The sequence below is a fragment of the Phalangium opilio genome, unplaced genomic scaffold (assembly GCF_054372755.1).
Source record: "Phalangium opilio isolate 3A_F unplaced genomic scaffold, DU_Popi_V2 ptg000011l_1, whole genome shotgun sequence".
In the NCBI taxonomy this organism is placed as follows: Eukaryota; Metazoa; Arthropoda; class Arachnida; order Opiliones; family Phalangiidae; genus Phalangium; species Phalangium opilio.
The window spans coordinates 8,364,942-8,379,947 of record NW_028324147.1 but is presented as its reverse complement, the minus strand read 5'-3'; the positions used below and the strand labels follow the sequence as shown (position 1 = coordinate 8,379,947).

The window sequence follows — 15,006 nt, the reverse complement described above, 5'->3', positions numbered from 1 at the left end:
TTAGTACTAGAAGGCTAGCAAAGGATTTTTCCTAACGGCCTATGTCCTCCAACTCCCCCACACCACCTTTTTTTTTAGCTGAAAGGGGTAGTGAACTGTCGCGGAAATATTTATTTTAATCAGAAGCTTTTTCTCTACGTGAGTTCGTAATTTTCCTTCAGTAGATTGCCACTTTTCCATATTCCTCCACTGGTGATTTGTCGGTAATTTAACAAATATCGCTGTACATTACCCTATATCGTTACTAGATTACCGGTAATTTATCAAATAATAATATAAATTGTCATTTATCGACACTAGATTACGGTAATTTATCAAATAACAATATACATTGCCATTCATTTGAACTACACTACCGGTAATTTATCAAATAACAATAATATTGCCATTTATCTTAACTGAACTACCGGTAATTTATCAAATTACCATTCATCTGAACTAGATAACCAGTAATTTATCAAATAACAATGTAAATTGCCATTTAACGACACTAGACTCCCACATTTCTTCAAATAACTCTATAAATTACCTTTTACGAACACTAGATTACCAGTAATTTATCAAATAACAATGTAATTTACCATTTAACAACACTAGACTCCCACATTTCTTCAAATAACTCTATAAATTACCTTTTACGAACACTAGATTACCGGTAAATTATCAAATAACACAATTTCCTTATACCGACACTAGCTTACCGGATATTTATTTCAAATAACTCTATAAATTACCTTTTACGAACACTAGATTACCGGTAAATTATCAAATAACACAATTTCCTTATACCGACACTAGCTTACCGGATATTTATTTCAAATAACTCTATAAATTACCTTTTACGAACACTAGATTACCGGTAAATTATCAAATAACACAATTTCCTTATACCGACACTAGCTTACCGGATATTTATTTCAAATAACACTGTAAATTACCATTTAAGCGAACCTAACTATAGGTTAAAATTTGGACTACATTTTTACGCCCTAAATACAGCATTCTAGCCCCAATTCAACGTTCCCTCAAAATTGAACAATTTATTCCATCATAACTAGTAATGTATTAATTCATTACATATTATATAACTGTCTGACAAATCATTGGAATGAAAACGCAGTTTTAACGTATAGCTACACTGTCACTTTGAACCAACGGGGGGGGGGAGGTTTTTTTTTCCCGCCTTGCGCTATAGCCTTTCATTACTGGGTAGAACTGGGAAGCCGACATTGAAGGCTCTTCTTGGCGGTTTTTACGCTGCATAGCTCGAGTCGGGATTCAAGCTGCGAGCTGCTATCTGGTATCTGAGCCGCCAAAAAGATGAAAATAAAAAAAAGGAAATCAGGAAAAGGAAAAGGAAGGAAGGGGGTGAAAGAACTGAGCCAACGCTTTTATATCGGGTTTTTTTTTTTTAGATTTTTTTCACTTTTTTACTTTTCGCGCTCTTTAGAGCTGAAAAGTATTGTTCCGACCTCTGTTGGCTGGACGGCTGGCTGGATTTGGTGTAACCGCATAATAAGATTCGTCATAAATAAACTTTTTATATTTCAAATTTCCCGCGAATTTTCGACTCGAGATTCACCCATAGTTCACGTTACACCTCATAGGTGGCGTAACGTATTTAATTTCAATTGAAATTATTTTTCTGTCGGCGCCGGGCCTCGAACCCGCGAAGTCCTGATCCATACGAGACGACAGTGAAGCCGCCCGTCCGCGCGCGCTGACACGAAGCCACGCTTGCTTGTAATATAAAGCGAGATAAATTATAGTGAAGAGAAGAAAGAGAGAGTTAGAAGGAAATGGATCCCCCCACCTCCCCGACGCCCGCGTGGGTTTAGCGGGAGACGAGAGAGAGAGAGCTGTCCCCCACCTCCCCGACGCCCGCCACTGGATGCTGTCGAATATATATTGTATCGAGGTAGAGGAGAGACAGTTGCTTGCAATTTTTTTGCAATTTATAATTATTTTATATCTTTTTAATCCTAGGCAAGATTAGATTTCTACTTGGGAACTTAAACATTACAATTAATATTATCATATTAATCAAAAAAGACATTAAAGTTCTCCCCGAAAGAAGGCGCGCTAAGCAGAGAGAGTTTTCTAATTTCACCAATGAATCAATGATATCGTTTTTGAAGACTCGTCTGCTTAAACGTTAGGGAGGTAACTTGATTTACTAATAAAATTAAATGTATTAACAAAATGAAACTCGAGTCAGCGTTTTAAAACTATAACTAGTTTGGGACGGAGGTACCATTGCTCAATATTTGTTTGGCAAGTTTTAAATCGTTTAAAATTAAATGATCACTTAACGGAACTACATAAAATAATAGGTAGATTTTTGCAGAATTAAATTGCAGATTCTTCGCAAAATTAACTAATCATTTTGGCAGTTTCCGCTCTCACTGGGTTCATCTACTAATAACAGTTACGTAATAAGTGATAATTTTAAAAATAAAATCAACAACTCAAAGATATAAAATGAAATTTATGATCAAATTGAAACTAATTTCAATCAACGACAAACGGAATCAACTAATCATTTTGGCAGTTTCCACTCTCGCTGGGTTACAGTTACGTAAGTGATAATTATAAAAATAAAATCAACAATCTCATAAAATCAACAACTCAAAATATAAAATGAAATTTATGATCAAAATGAATCTAATTTCAATCAACGACAAACGGAATCAACGTGTTCATCTCTCCATCCACGGAAATATGAAATTTCTACATGAAACATGAAAGTGCTATCAACCTAACAATTTTTAGAAATGTAATTTTAATCAGTGAAACATACTCATTTAAAGTTAACTAATTATAAGTCGCTAATTTGATTATTATATTTAAAAAAAATTATATTATTTAAGTAATAAATTTAACGATGGTGTTGATAGTACCAATAGAGTATTCAAGGATTGATTACGTTAATATCAACGTATCAAACAAAAAGTATTTAATTATAATTTGGAATTTCAATTTAAATTTATACAGTTTTTTAAATGCCCATTGAGATTCAGAGTCTGTCACTGAATGTTGAAGATCTCCAGTCTCTGCCAAGTGATTTAAATTTTCAGACCCTCTCTGTGGGAAAGGGGGAATTAAATTAACGAGACTTACAAACTGACATCATCCTTAAATTAAATAAGGATTATAAATGAAAAGTTAAATCAAGGTATTGAAGGTTTAATTCTAATGTTAGGAAAGGATTTTAAAATATCCATGCGGTGGCATAACTAGTTAAATATCAGCAACAGTTGAAAAACCTTGGCCTAACTTTTAGGGTGGTCTGCTACAGTATAAGGTACAATTCGTTCAGTAATATAAATCGGTTACATAATAATAAAAATATAAATTTAAATAAGATTTGCAAACGCTTCAGAAACCCCCGTTACTCGGACCCCCGAGTCCCCGATGATACCCGACTCCCCGTCTCCCCCGATACACTAAAGACCGAGGCTTTTTTTTTTTTTTTTTTTTTTTTTTCTCCACCTGCTAGCACTAGTGCTTAGCCGTTAGGCCTTGAGCACCAGGAAGAATTGAGCGGGAGACCCTACGCGGCCCAGCACTGACGGGGGCCGCTAGGTCGTATGTGTGTAAGCAGGGAAGGAAATGAGGTTTACTTGGGAGGTGACGGAAGGTGGCATTGGGGAAAGTCACCTCCGGCGGACACGGGACAGTCGGCACCTATAGGGTAGGAACGCCGACATGTGTCGTATTCCCTCAAATTTTGCCGCCCAGAAGCTTGGCTTACAGGAGTGCGCCACACTCCCGGCTAGACCGAGGCTTAAACCTCCTGAGCGTCCGTGTAGCTCGCGGCCATCTTTATTGTTTACATGAGCTCGTCACTACAGGGTAGGAAATAAGACAGGTTTACAAGTCCCAAACCAGTTTATTAATTGCTCGGACCAGTTTATTTATTCCAAAAGTTGGGGTCAGTGGTATCAGGGAGCACTTTATTAATTATGGTTTTTGGAAAAAATAGACGGTGGGACCAGTTTATAAATTCGGGGTTCCTTATCAGAATTTTTCTAGCTCAACACATTTTCTACCTATTCTACTCCTAGGTAGTTAGTACTCCTTGGCTACAACTTCCCTACAAAAGTTTTGTATTCTATTGACTATTGATCTTGTCTAGCGTCTATACTCTAGAATGAGTCTCTTGTAGTCGACATTCTAGACCATAGCCAGTACTAGTTGTCAGTAGTATTAGGCAGTAGCAGAAGTAAATATTTACTTCTGGCAGTAGTGTATGGTCACATTACTTATTTATTTATTTATTTATGGAACACTGTTCGTGAAGCCAGCAGAGTGGCTTGTGTACGAACATCGGATACAAAGAGAGATGTAAAAACAGAGTAATTATTGAATATAGGGCTAAGAAACAGTGTAGTATAATGAATGAGATTAAGTTGACTAACAATATAAAAATTATAGGAACATAAGGGAGTATATTAAACAGTATTTGATCTGGCTTACTGATAGCGAGAGAAGATATTGCCACCGAATTTATGTGAAATGCAATAAGGAATAAGGATAGTTCAGAAAAGTGTTAGCTCTATTTATCTATCTAAACGCATATTTGAATGAGGCGCCAAAACATTCGAAACATAGATGGCGATAGCTATGCTATCGCCGATCAATAACGAAACACGAGGTTAGCCAGTAAACGGCGAGAGAGAGGCATTCGGGTTTTTCGCGTGAACATGTAAAGAACGATTAATAAACGTAACTCTTTTTATCTTTTTCTATAACCGCAAGTCTTAATAATAATCATTAATTACACGCCTGAATCAACGACAATTAACAATTAACAAAAGGATTAAGAACCTCAAATATCATTAGACATGTTGATTGATATAATGATATTTAGTGGCAACTAGTTGAAAAATTGTGATAAGAAATAAAAGTTAACAGTAGGGACTTGGCAATTCGGGCTTAACTCCGCCCCCAGCGCCATTATGGTATGTTTTTTAACAGAATGAAAGCTATATAAGTCCCTCCTCCTGGTATGTTTTTTAGCACTAGTGGAAGGTAGCCTGACGTTGCATGACGTAGTATTGCCAAGTCCCTGTTATGGATGGTTATATGCTACTTTTTCCTACGGTAAAAAATTCAAATTCAATTAGAATTTTCAGCTTCTTTACTTTTGTGTCTTTACGTGCTTTTTATTCTCACCATTTTAGAAATTTAATTTATAGTGGGACCGGTAAAATAATAATTAATGCGAGGGTCACTGGTCCCAAGGACCACCACCACATCCGCGACACCAATTCGCGGCCGCCCACTCCGAAACAGACGAGCGCCTGAAAGGCTCAACCTATGAGACAGCAGCTAAACCAAGTTTTCACCATAATAACAATAACCTCATGAAGGACAGTATAAATAATGAGTTTAAACAAACTTTTCACCATAATAACAATAACCTCATAAAGGACAGTATAAATAATGACTTTAAACAAACTTTTCACCACAATAACAATAACCTCATAAAGGACAGTATAAAATAGTGACTTAAACGAAGTTAAATCTGAATTACAATCCACCTCATTAAGCTCAACCTAACTGTTACAAATGCATAGCGCAATATTACAAGTTGCCAATGATCTTCGAATTTTATTGTTAAACCCTCACATTATCTTAAGACTCATACGGTCACTGGGTTTTAATCTCACGGGAGAGTATTGCTATATTCGTAATTCCCGCTTATTCCAAACACAACCTAGATGGCGCCCCATCCTCAGATATCGATTGATTGTAACCCCCATTTTCTAAGCATGAGATCATGAACGCTGGATCTCTAAAGGGACCGGAAAACGCCCGCCTTCCACTGTACAAACCGAGTCCTCTCTAGCATAGCGTCGGGGGAAGGTATGGGGGTTGTGAATTTGGGAACACTTAAGGCCATTCGGTCTTTTGTGATTCTGAATAAACCTATTGAAAAGAAATTTAAACGACCTTGGCCGTACCCGTTTTTTTTTATTTATTTTTTTACAAAGCAAACGTGCTATAGAGAAAAATCTATTCCGTTTACTAGTCCCTTTAGAGATCCAGCGTTCATGATGAGATATAGGAGAGAACATTCCTCACTTCTTTATCCGCACTCAAGCGGCATCCTTGCCACCCAATGTAACGAATGACCATAATCATATGGTAGAATAAATCTTGGATATTGATTAGTATATCTCGCCTAATTAATCCACCAAGACTTGAACACTACAGTTAATTACTTATTTAATTAAACTGTAAACCAAATTCTTACTAGATTGGTTTTATTCATAATCGGAATGCTATTTTATAAACAATGGAAAAAAACCTGAAAATTTTAAATTTGTCGGGGTCAATGAATATAGTAATACTTTTTCTAGTCACTAGAGGGCGCGAAAAGTGTAATCTGGCCGGGGCCATCTTGTTTCTCTTTCGGCGCGCTAGAGAACGAGTTGAATTTTTTCTCTTTCGGAACACGGTGTGGTAGGATCGCCTGTCACGGACCATTTACGCGGTAATGGCATAGAAAACGCATCTACATAGATAGAGCTAAACCGAGGCTTAGCGACTCGGTACATAGTTCTTCCTCCTTATACTAAACTCCCCAAAGACAGACAACCAAATATTCATCCCCCTAGCGGGAGAATGAAAAAAAAAGATCCTATAGTTACTAAAGGGTTTTCATTATTATTTTTTTTAAAAAAAAGCTTTTTGATTTCATAAACCTTTTAACAATTTATGAATGTTTTCTTTTGCGAGTGACGAACAAAGAATCGTAATTTAAGTTTCTTTGATTTTTTGAATTAAAGTGTTTGCAATAATTAAGTGAATAGTTATGTGTTGTTAGATCTGATTAGTATAGTTGTCCTATGCCCAATTTTACTTAATATTTTAATTAGTAATTAGAGTTTAACAAATTGACAAAATCTGGTTTAAAATGGACAGTACTCTAGACGGAAGATAGGCATAAGGAAAACCAAATATTCTCAAAATTTTCACATATTCACTGGTAGTCCAAAATTTTCACATATTCACTGGTAGTCCAAAATTTTTACATACTCACTGATAGCCCAAAATTAATACATATTTTCTAATAGCCCAAAATTTATATACATAATATCTGATGGCCCAAAATTTATACACATATTCACAGATAGTCCAAAATTTCGAAATTTACACACGCATTCTCTAATAGCCCAAAATTTACACACGCATTCTCTAATAGCCCAAAATTTACACACGCATTCTCTAATAGCCCAAAATTTACACACGCATTCTCTAATAGCCCAAAATTTACACACGCATTCTCTAATAGCCCAAAATTTACACACGTATTCACTGATGCTACGAAATTTATTGAAATTCAAGGTTAAAAATCCTGAAAATTGTTAAACCCTAATAAAAGAGATAAAAAATAAGGGATCCTTTATTTTCCTTCCACGTTATAATCCACTTATGGAAGTTGGCGGCTTTTTTTTCCCCCTTCTACTATCCGTTTTAGAAACATCTTTTCGGTTAGCGATTATAAAAAGGGGTACATTTTTTGGGGGTAAAATGGCCTGTTTTATTGGCTTATCAGTGTATAAGCACTCGCTCAGTTAGCTAGCATACTACGTCCAACCTTCCTAACTTTATTCGACTCTGATCCTTGTTATAATCTCGAATTATTTTTTTTTTTTCTTTATTTTTCCTCAAGCTTCGAAGTTTTTTCTAATTGTTTTTGTTCCGTTTTTTCTCGACTCGCTAAACGGGAGATAAGAATGGACTGGGAAGTTTTTGCGCCATCATTCTCTCCTCTTTCGTGCATTGTACCACTTGGTATTAACGGAGTAGAGTCTCTCTAACAGATAAGAACCTGGCTAATTTAACTAAACAAAACTCTACTTTCATAGGAGATGATAACTTTCGGAATTTTTCTAACGCGTTAACTCTCAGCGGCAAAAATCAAATTGAACTTTCCTTCATGTACTTTTATTTAACGCCATTTCTCATCTTGTTCTAGCAAGCAAAAGCTGATAAAACCAATTTTTCTGACGATAACTGCTTGGGTTTTTATTTTTCAAGTAACCAATATTAGCAGTGTTGTTCTTGGTAGTACAAATGTACTTTTTTAGTACATTTTCAAATTTCGAGTACGAAAAATACATTTTGTATTTTTGGTAGGTTATTTAGTACTTTTTGGAATTTCTAGAATGGGAAGTATATTTTAATTTTTTTGGGGGACGATTTTGCACTTTTTTGAATAACGACGAGGAAATTAATCTCTTAGTATTTAAAAAAGTTGATTCTTTTTTTGGACGAACTTAATCTGGCGGACACCTTGTTTTATTTTTCAACTCACTTCCTTTTTTAAAAAAAATAAGTCTCTTCGCACAGCAAAAAAGCCAAATGGAAAAATGAGCCAATCACCCATCCTTCTTTTGTACCCTTTGAACCCTTTCCCTGGAATTTTTATTCCAGAGTGGCGCTAAACTTGAGTGGGGGTCCGGGGGAAACGACTAAACGTGTTACTGCTATCGGAGTAGAGAGGTTAAGCATTCCTTAACGCTTGAGACTTTTGATGTTCCCCTGGTTTATTTAGTTTGAATTACTTGGTTTTAATTAATATGGATTATATTATTAGAATAAAATAAATAATATTCCATAAATTAATATAAAAAAAATAATCTTATAATTATATTTAAGATATTTTGTATCTTAGATGGCGCGCTAAGCGTTTCGGAGGGGGGTGAAAGTTAAAAGTACGTTTCCCCCCCTTTTTCTGGAAAAGTACGTTTTAGACTTGAGAAAAGTACATTCCCAAAATTGCTAAGAACAACACTGAATATTAGGCCCAGAACAGAATTTAAGAAATTGACCAAGAAAAATGTCTAGGAAATCTTATAGTATCGTGGACGTTTATTTTAATTTTGCTAGAATTCGTATGTGTTAAGACAAATTTTTAAATGAATATTGAGAAGCAACGTATAAAACGTTAGATTTTTATCACAATAATTTAACCTGTAAATTAACAGCAATTTACACCGTGCGTCACCGATGCATTACTAGCAATTTACACCGTGCGTTACCGATGCATTACCAGCAATTTACACCGTGCGTTACCGATGCATTACTAGCAATTTACACCGTGCGTTACCGATGCATTACTAGCAATTTACACTGCGCATTACCGATGCATTACTAGCAATTTACACCGTGCGTTACCGATGCATTACCAGCAATTTACACCGTGCGTTACCGATGCATTACTAGCAATTTACACTGCGCATTACCGATGCATTACTAGCAATTTACACTGCGCATTACCGATGCATTACTAGGAATTTACACTGCGCATTACCGATGCATTACCAGCAATTTACACTGTGCATTACCGGTAAATTAACAGACACTTATGTATTTTTCATTCTCGGCACCTTCTACAAATAAATTCCTACATATTTTAAATATTAACAAAAATTTTAATTGCGAATTAAGAATTAGGGTAATTTCACATCTTAAATTAAGATACTAGTATTATTTTTCACTAACGAGAACGACTGAGATTCCATCAGACGTGTTTTGTATAGGGTTCTAAATCGGTAAATTACCATGGTAATTTACACGGTAATTTACCAGGGTAACTGTAATTTACGATTTTCTCGGGTAAATTACGAAAACGGTAATTACCAGGGTAATTACCGTGGTAATTTACGCTGGTAAATTACCACGATGGTAATTTACCACCGAATTTTCATTTCTAACACTTGGAAAATGGTCTAAAAGCTCCATATTTTGCTCTACCCGTGCATACACACTTATTTCTTCCCATGATATATGAGTAAGTCATAAAAGGTTGAACGGCAAGCGTGGGAAAAATTTGATTAAGGAAATGAAATTTGATTTTCTCGTCTATTCTTGTTGTCGAGTTCGTTCGCTTTAGCTGGAAAGCTGTAGTTGTTAGAATTTTCTAGAGATGGGCCCATACCGATACCAATATCGGCACCGAAATTTGACTAAACTGTTATCGGCCCTTCTCTAGAATTTTGTTTTAAAAACGTGAAATAGCAAAAATTCGCAAAATTGGTAAGAAGAAGAAAGTGGATGTTGCTGTTCAAAAGTATTTTGAGCTGCAAACATCAAAACTCGGTGTTTAAATATTGTAAAACACTATGCTATAAAAAGAATAGCTGTGTTCAAGTGATATTTTCATTATTTAGCTTAAAAACGATCAATATAATTTAATTTTTTAATTTTCGTAAATTACCATGAAATTTGACTAAACTGTTATCGGCCCTTCTATAGAATTTTGTTTTAAAAACGTGAAATAGCAAAAATTCGCAAAATTGGTAAGAAGAAGAAAGTGGATGTTGCTGTTCAAAAGTATTTTGAGCTGCAAACATCAAAACTCGGTGTTTAAATATTGTAAAACACTATGCTATAAAAAGAATAGCTGTGTTCAAGTGATATTTTCATTATTTAGCTTAAAAACGATCAATATAATTTAATTTTTTAATTTTCGTAAATTACCATGAACGGTAATTTACGCGGTAAATTACGGCGTAATTTACCATTTTCCAAAATTACGGTAATTTTCGAACCCTAGTTTTGTATGTACGAATTTTGTTACTCGAGTATTTTCAAATACTGTTACAACACTAGTTGATGTTCGAAGGTTTAGATCTTTCTACGAGCGTTACTTTATTTGTCATTTAAATTAATGGCGAATGTGACATGAATTGGGGGGGGGGGGGATAGGGGAGGAGGGGGTTGCAGGAGTAGGTGCGCTTTACTAGATTCGTTGAGTCGAATTTCACGGTTGGTTCCAAATTCCTTTTCGATGGTTGCTAGCGAGAGATGTTTTTTTCATTTCACTTCTTTTAACTCGCCTTGTGTAATTCAAAATCAATAAAATGGAGCGAACCTCGCTTCTCTCGCCGCTCAAGCAGTCAACCAATGGGGGGACGGCTTCTTTCCCTCCCCCTCCCTCCCTCCCCCGCTTCTCATTCTCGCCATCCCTTTGATGCCTTCTATTTTTTTTTCCTTCCATTTTGATGCCTGCTTTTTGGACACTTTTTTTTACAGTTTGAAAAATCTGGGGATATTATGAGTGTACCATTTTTTGGCGTTTTCATAGTTAGGATATGGAATTGGTACGATGCTGAAATGACGACCGAGTGCCTGGCGGATAAAACCACAGGGCCGTAAAGGAGTTAAATCTAACCATACTAATATAAAGGTCGCGTTCGCATTGTAGCCAATTTTTACTATTTTTATCATAATGCTAGAGACTTAGTTCGAGAACGACGGAAGCGAGGGCCGAGTATTGACAACCCCTTACCAGCTTTACGAGAATCTATGACGTTTCAGTAACGTCACTTCATGATAAGCTCTCAGTAACCAGTGAAAAACTTATGGAACATATCTTATGAACCTAAAGTTTTCATTTAATACAAGTTGAGATGTTAAATGTTAATTTGGTATATGAAAATAGTGTAGACCATTAGTCACTTATCCATAATGCACTTAGTTAGTTTTGGTTGCTTGTTATTGTTGTTTATGTGATCGGTTATCCACCAAGCCCTCGATACACCATTCCAATACTTACTTACTTGCAGAGAAGCCAACACACAGGGGCGGGGAGGTTGCCTGCTTAGGTTATGTCCTTCGTGCCAAGATGCAACACCAGACGGAGTTTACCCGATTTCTTTACACGCGGGAGGCTAGCCAACTCGGTGCTTCATAGCGCGAGGGAGATAACCCAAGATGGCGCTCTCCCAGCCCCTGTAGTGTTTGCTTCTCTTCTATAATTTTAGGTTCCATTGTTTTAGGATCTCATATCCATGTAATTAAATGTTGTAGACCCCAATGTCCTTTAACATTTTCGCCTCAGTTTGACCCTTTGATTTATGGCTGACTTATCATGAAGATCCAGTATTTGTTTCTGTAAGTTCTTTTAATGATTACCAGTCACTTCAACAATATGAAAATAGAGCTCAGGTTACAGAAATATATTACCTATCCAATAGCAGTTAGCAAAGCATCGATATTATCTAAGGTAGTAAGATAGTAAGGTAGTGTTACTAAGTCTTTTATTGGGATGAAAACACACGTATAATAGATAGTTTTCACACATGGAGAATTCATACCATTTACACCAGGAGGCCGGGCTACCTGGAGGACAAAACCCCGTCTACTTTTGTCCTCCAGGTAGCCAGGCCTCCTGGTGTAAATGGTATGAATCCTCCATGTGTGAAAACTATCCATTATAATATATTCGATCTCTCCAATCCGAACGGGTCCTAGTTACAACTAGCTTGTTTAACGTACGAGTCATTAGACAGTGGCGCCCTCGCGTAACGAAGCACCGTACTACGAAAGAGATGGCCGGTGAGTAAAAGGTGGGGGGTGGGGTCGAGATAGAGGTAGAGGAAATTCGGTGAGAAGCTTTTGAAATAAAATGGTATAGACGCGGAGCGCTATGCTATCTCTTCCGCAGGCCCCAAATACCCCTTTGAAAAGATAGCCAGGAAAAGAGGGGAAAGGGGGCCCTAGCCCCAACCCCAATTTTCGTCCCTTCCCCCTTTTTTGGTTCGGGGTAAAAATTCTCTCTCCACCCCACTTTTTTAATATCGAGATCGAGTTAGAAGGATGGGGGTTTTGGGGTAGGGAAGGCGAAATTTTTTTTAATTGCAAAGCCAGTCCCCACCCTTACTTCGCATGCATTTTAATTGTTATTAAGAAAAAAGGAAGGGGGTGGGGGAGGTTTTTAGGATGAACGGGGGCCTGTACCCCCTGAGAACAAAAATGAGGCTAGGCCTAAAACCCAGAGGGTTTTTCTACAGAGAGGGGAAATAGGGTAGGGGGGAATGAATCTATATAAAGGTTTTTCTCGCTAATTGAGATAGCCTTTCTGAAGAGATTAAAAAAGAAGGGGGGGGGGTAAAGCCCCTAGCTTGATAAAACCTTTTCTCCCCGCCAGGCACGACGTAAAAACAATAATGAAAGAGGAACGGAGGGCTAGGGGAGCGCCCCCTTCGCGTTCTTTTAAGGAATAATTTTTTTCTTTTTTAAAAAAAAACTCAGGCTGAGAATGGGTTAAATTTGTCATTGGTAATATGAGAAATTATGAACGTTCAAAGGTTGAAATTAACTATATAGGCTAGCTCTTAACAAAACACCCTTGCAGCTAGCGGGTTAGCCCCAATTTTTTTACCACTATATTAGAGCCAATACGCGTCAAGGCTCTGAAGAGTGTGTAACAATGTATGGGTATGGACTTTCTTTACATTAGATCTAATTACTTGGACGTTTTAATTCTTTTTTTTTTAGGGTGGTTCATCCTCAGCCTTAAAATTTGTCTATTTTAATAGAGCTAATGTTGGGAAACGTTGCAGTGGGCTGTTAACTAATCACCCCCTACCCTTTTATCTCATATCCCTGCCTTTTTAGTGTATTATCTTTATGAATGAGACGTTTTAATTTTTTCCTTAGCTTTGTTGCTATTCAATGGGTGTACTGTCTACCCTTTTGAATGTAATATACCCGAAGGCTTCTAATGATTTATTCTTCGTCTCTTTATACAGTATCCCAGCTTTATAATGCATTGCGTCTTTGTCTGTAAACGTTTTAATTTTTTCCGCTCGTGTGTGTGTGTGTGTGTGTATGTTGTGTATGTATGTACATTTTCGGCGCGATGAATATGGATTACTTTAGACCCTCTCGGGAGTCAGCTTTATTTTTTATTCAGACTCTTGAGGGGTTGGATATTATACTGGGTGTTTTTGCTCGTTGCCAATGACAAATTACTATACTATATTGACCGGAATACTGCAGGGTGTATGTTTTAAAGGGGGTTTTGGGATAATCTTAATTTTAAAATAGTCAGTTACTAAGTTTTAAATGGAAAAGTTACCGCTTTATTAGCTATGCATAGTGATTGCCGATATCGTAAATTAGCCGATGTCAATACCGATTGATGGTCGATATCCATAACAAAGTTTTATTGGAACCGATACCCATTTTAACCGATTATTTAATCCCATCAAACCGATATTGACCGATTGTCAACCAGTTTTTACCGATTGTCAACCAAGTTTTACCGACTTTCAACCTATTTTTTTCCGATATCAACAGATTTTTACCGGTTACCAACCGGTTTTTAGTGATATCGACCGATTTTTACCGATATATTGCAAAATTATAGTACCATATCGGTCATCGATACCGATATCACATCGGTTTGAGCCCATCACTAGGTTAAGCCTATCAAATTCGATCTAAATTTCTGCCAAAATTAGGTTCTAATCCCTGTGAATTTTCGCTGATGAATTTCAACTTGGAAAAATACACAAATTTGTTCTGAATCACATGTTCGCCCGCCATTTTTTTCACCGCGAATAAAGTCGTTTTTGCCCAAGCCTTTTGTATAAAAACAATGGTTACTATTAGGTTATTTTTTCATTTGTTTATTAACAAAATAGATATTTGAAAAAAATAAATAATTAAAAATAAAAATAAAAATTAAATTTAAATTAGCAGACGTTATTCTCCAAGGTCCATATTTACACCCCCCCTAAAAAATGTCCGACCTCTTTGAACGCAACGCAACGCATGTATATGTAGGGGGAGCAGGGGTGTCTCCCCCTTCATTGGGGCCAGCTTTATTAATGAGTCTTCTCTGTGAATTTTTCCGACGCTTTTCAACATTAATGATTTCATTTTCTTTAGCATTTTTTTTTGCTTCTCTCCTTTACCCACACAACCTTTAGCTTACATCATTCTCCAAAACCGGAGTCCCTTCCCCCCTCCCACCCACCCACCTAGGAATGGGGGGGGGGGTTAACTCTTTTAGATGTATAAGGGGGGTGGTTTTCGGATTCCGTAGTTATCCTCCCAACGGAGTAAATATTAGCATAACTCTCCAAGCGAACGGTAAAATTCGGCCCATAGACAAGCTGCCAGAATACACTTCTATTCCCATAGCTACAACATAACCTTAACCCCCTTCCTACCCCAACCCCATCTAGGCTCGGCTTG

General features: G+C 36.8%; 1 protein-coding gene and 1 long non-coding RNA gene across 13 annotated transcripts in view; both read left to right on the top strand.

Annotated features, from left to right (window-relative positions):
- The window catches only part of LOC149710210 (zinc finger protein rotund-like), a 411,108-nt gene that overhangs the window by 196,592 nt on the left and 199,510 nt on the right, over window positions 1-15,006 (top strand). The window lies entirely within an intron of this gene.
- Window positions 1,433-6,182, top strand: LOC149710211 (uncharacterized). Of its 2 annotated transcripts, none has more exons than XR_016376970.1 (5): window positions 1,433-1,918; window positions 1,987-2,163; window positions 2,239-2,333; window positions 2,394-4,964; window positions 5,023-6,182. It is a non-coding gene; the product is annotated as an uncharacterized LOC149710211 (long non-coding RNA). The 2 variants fall into 2 exon arrangements; XR_016376967.1 differs by having other exon boundaries at window positions 2,394-5,106; window positions 5,187-6,182.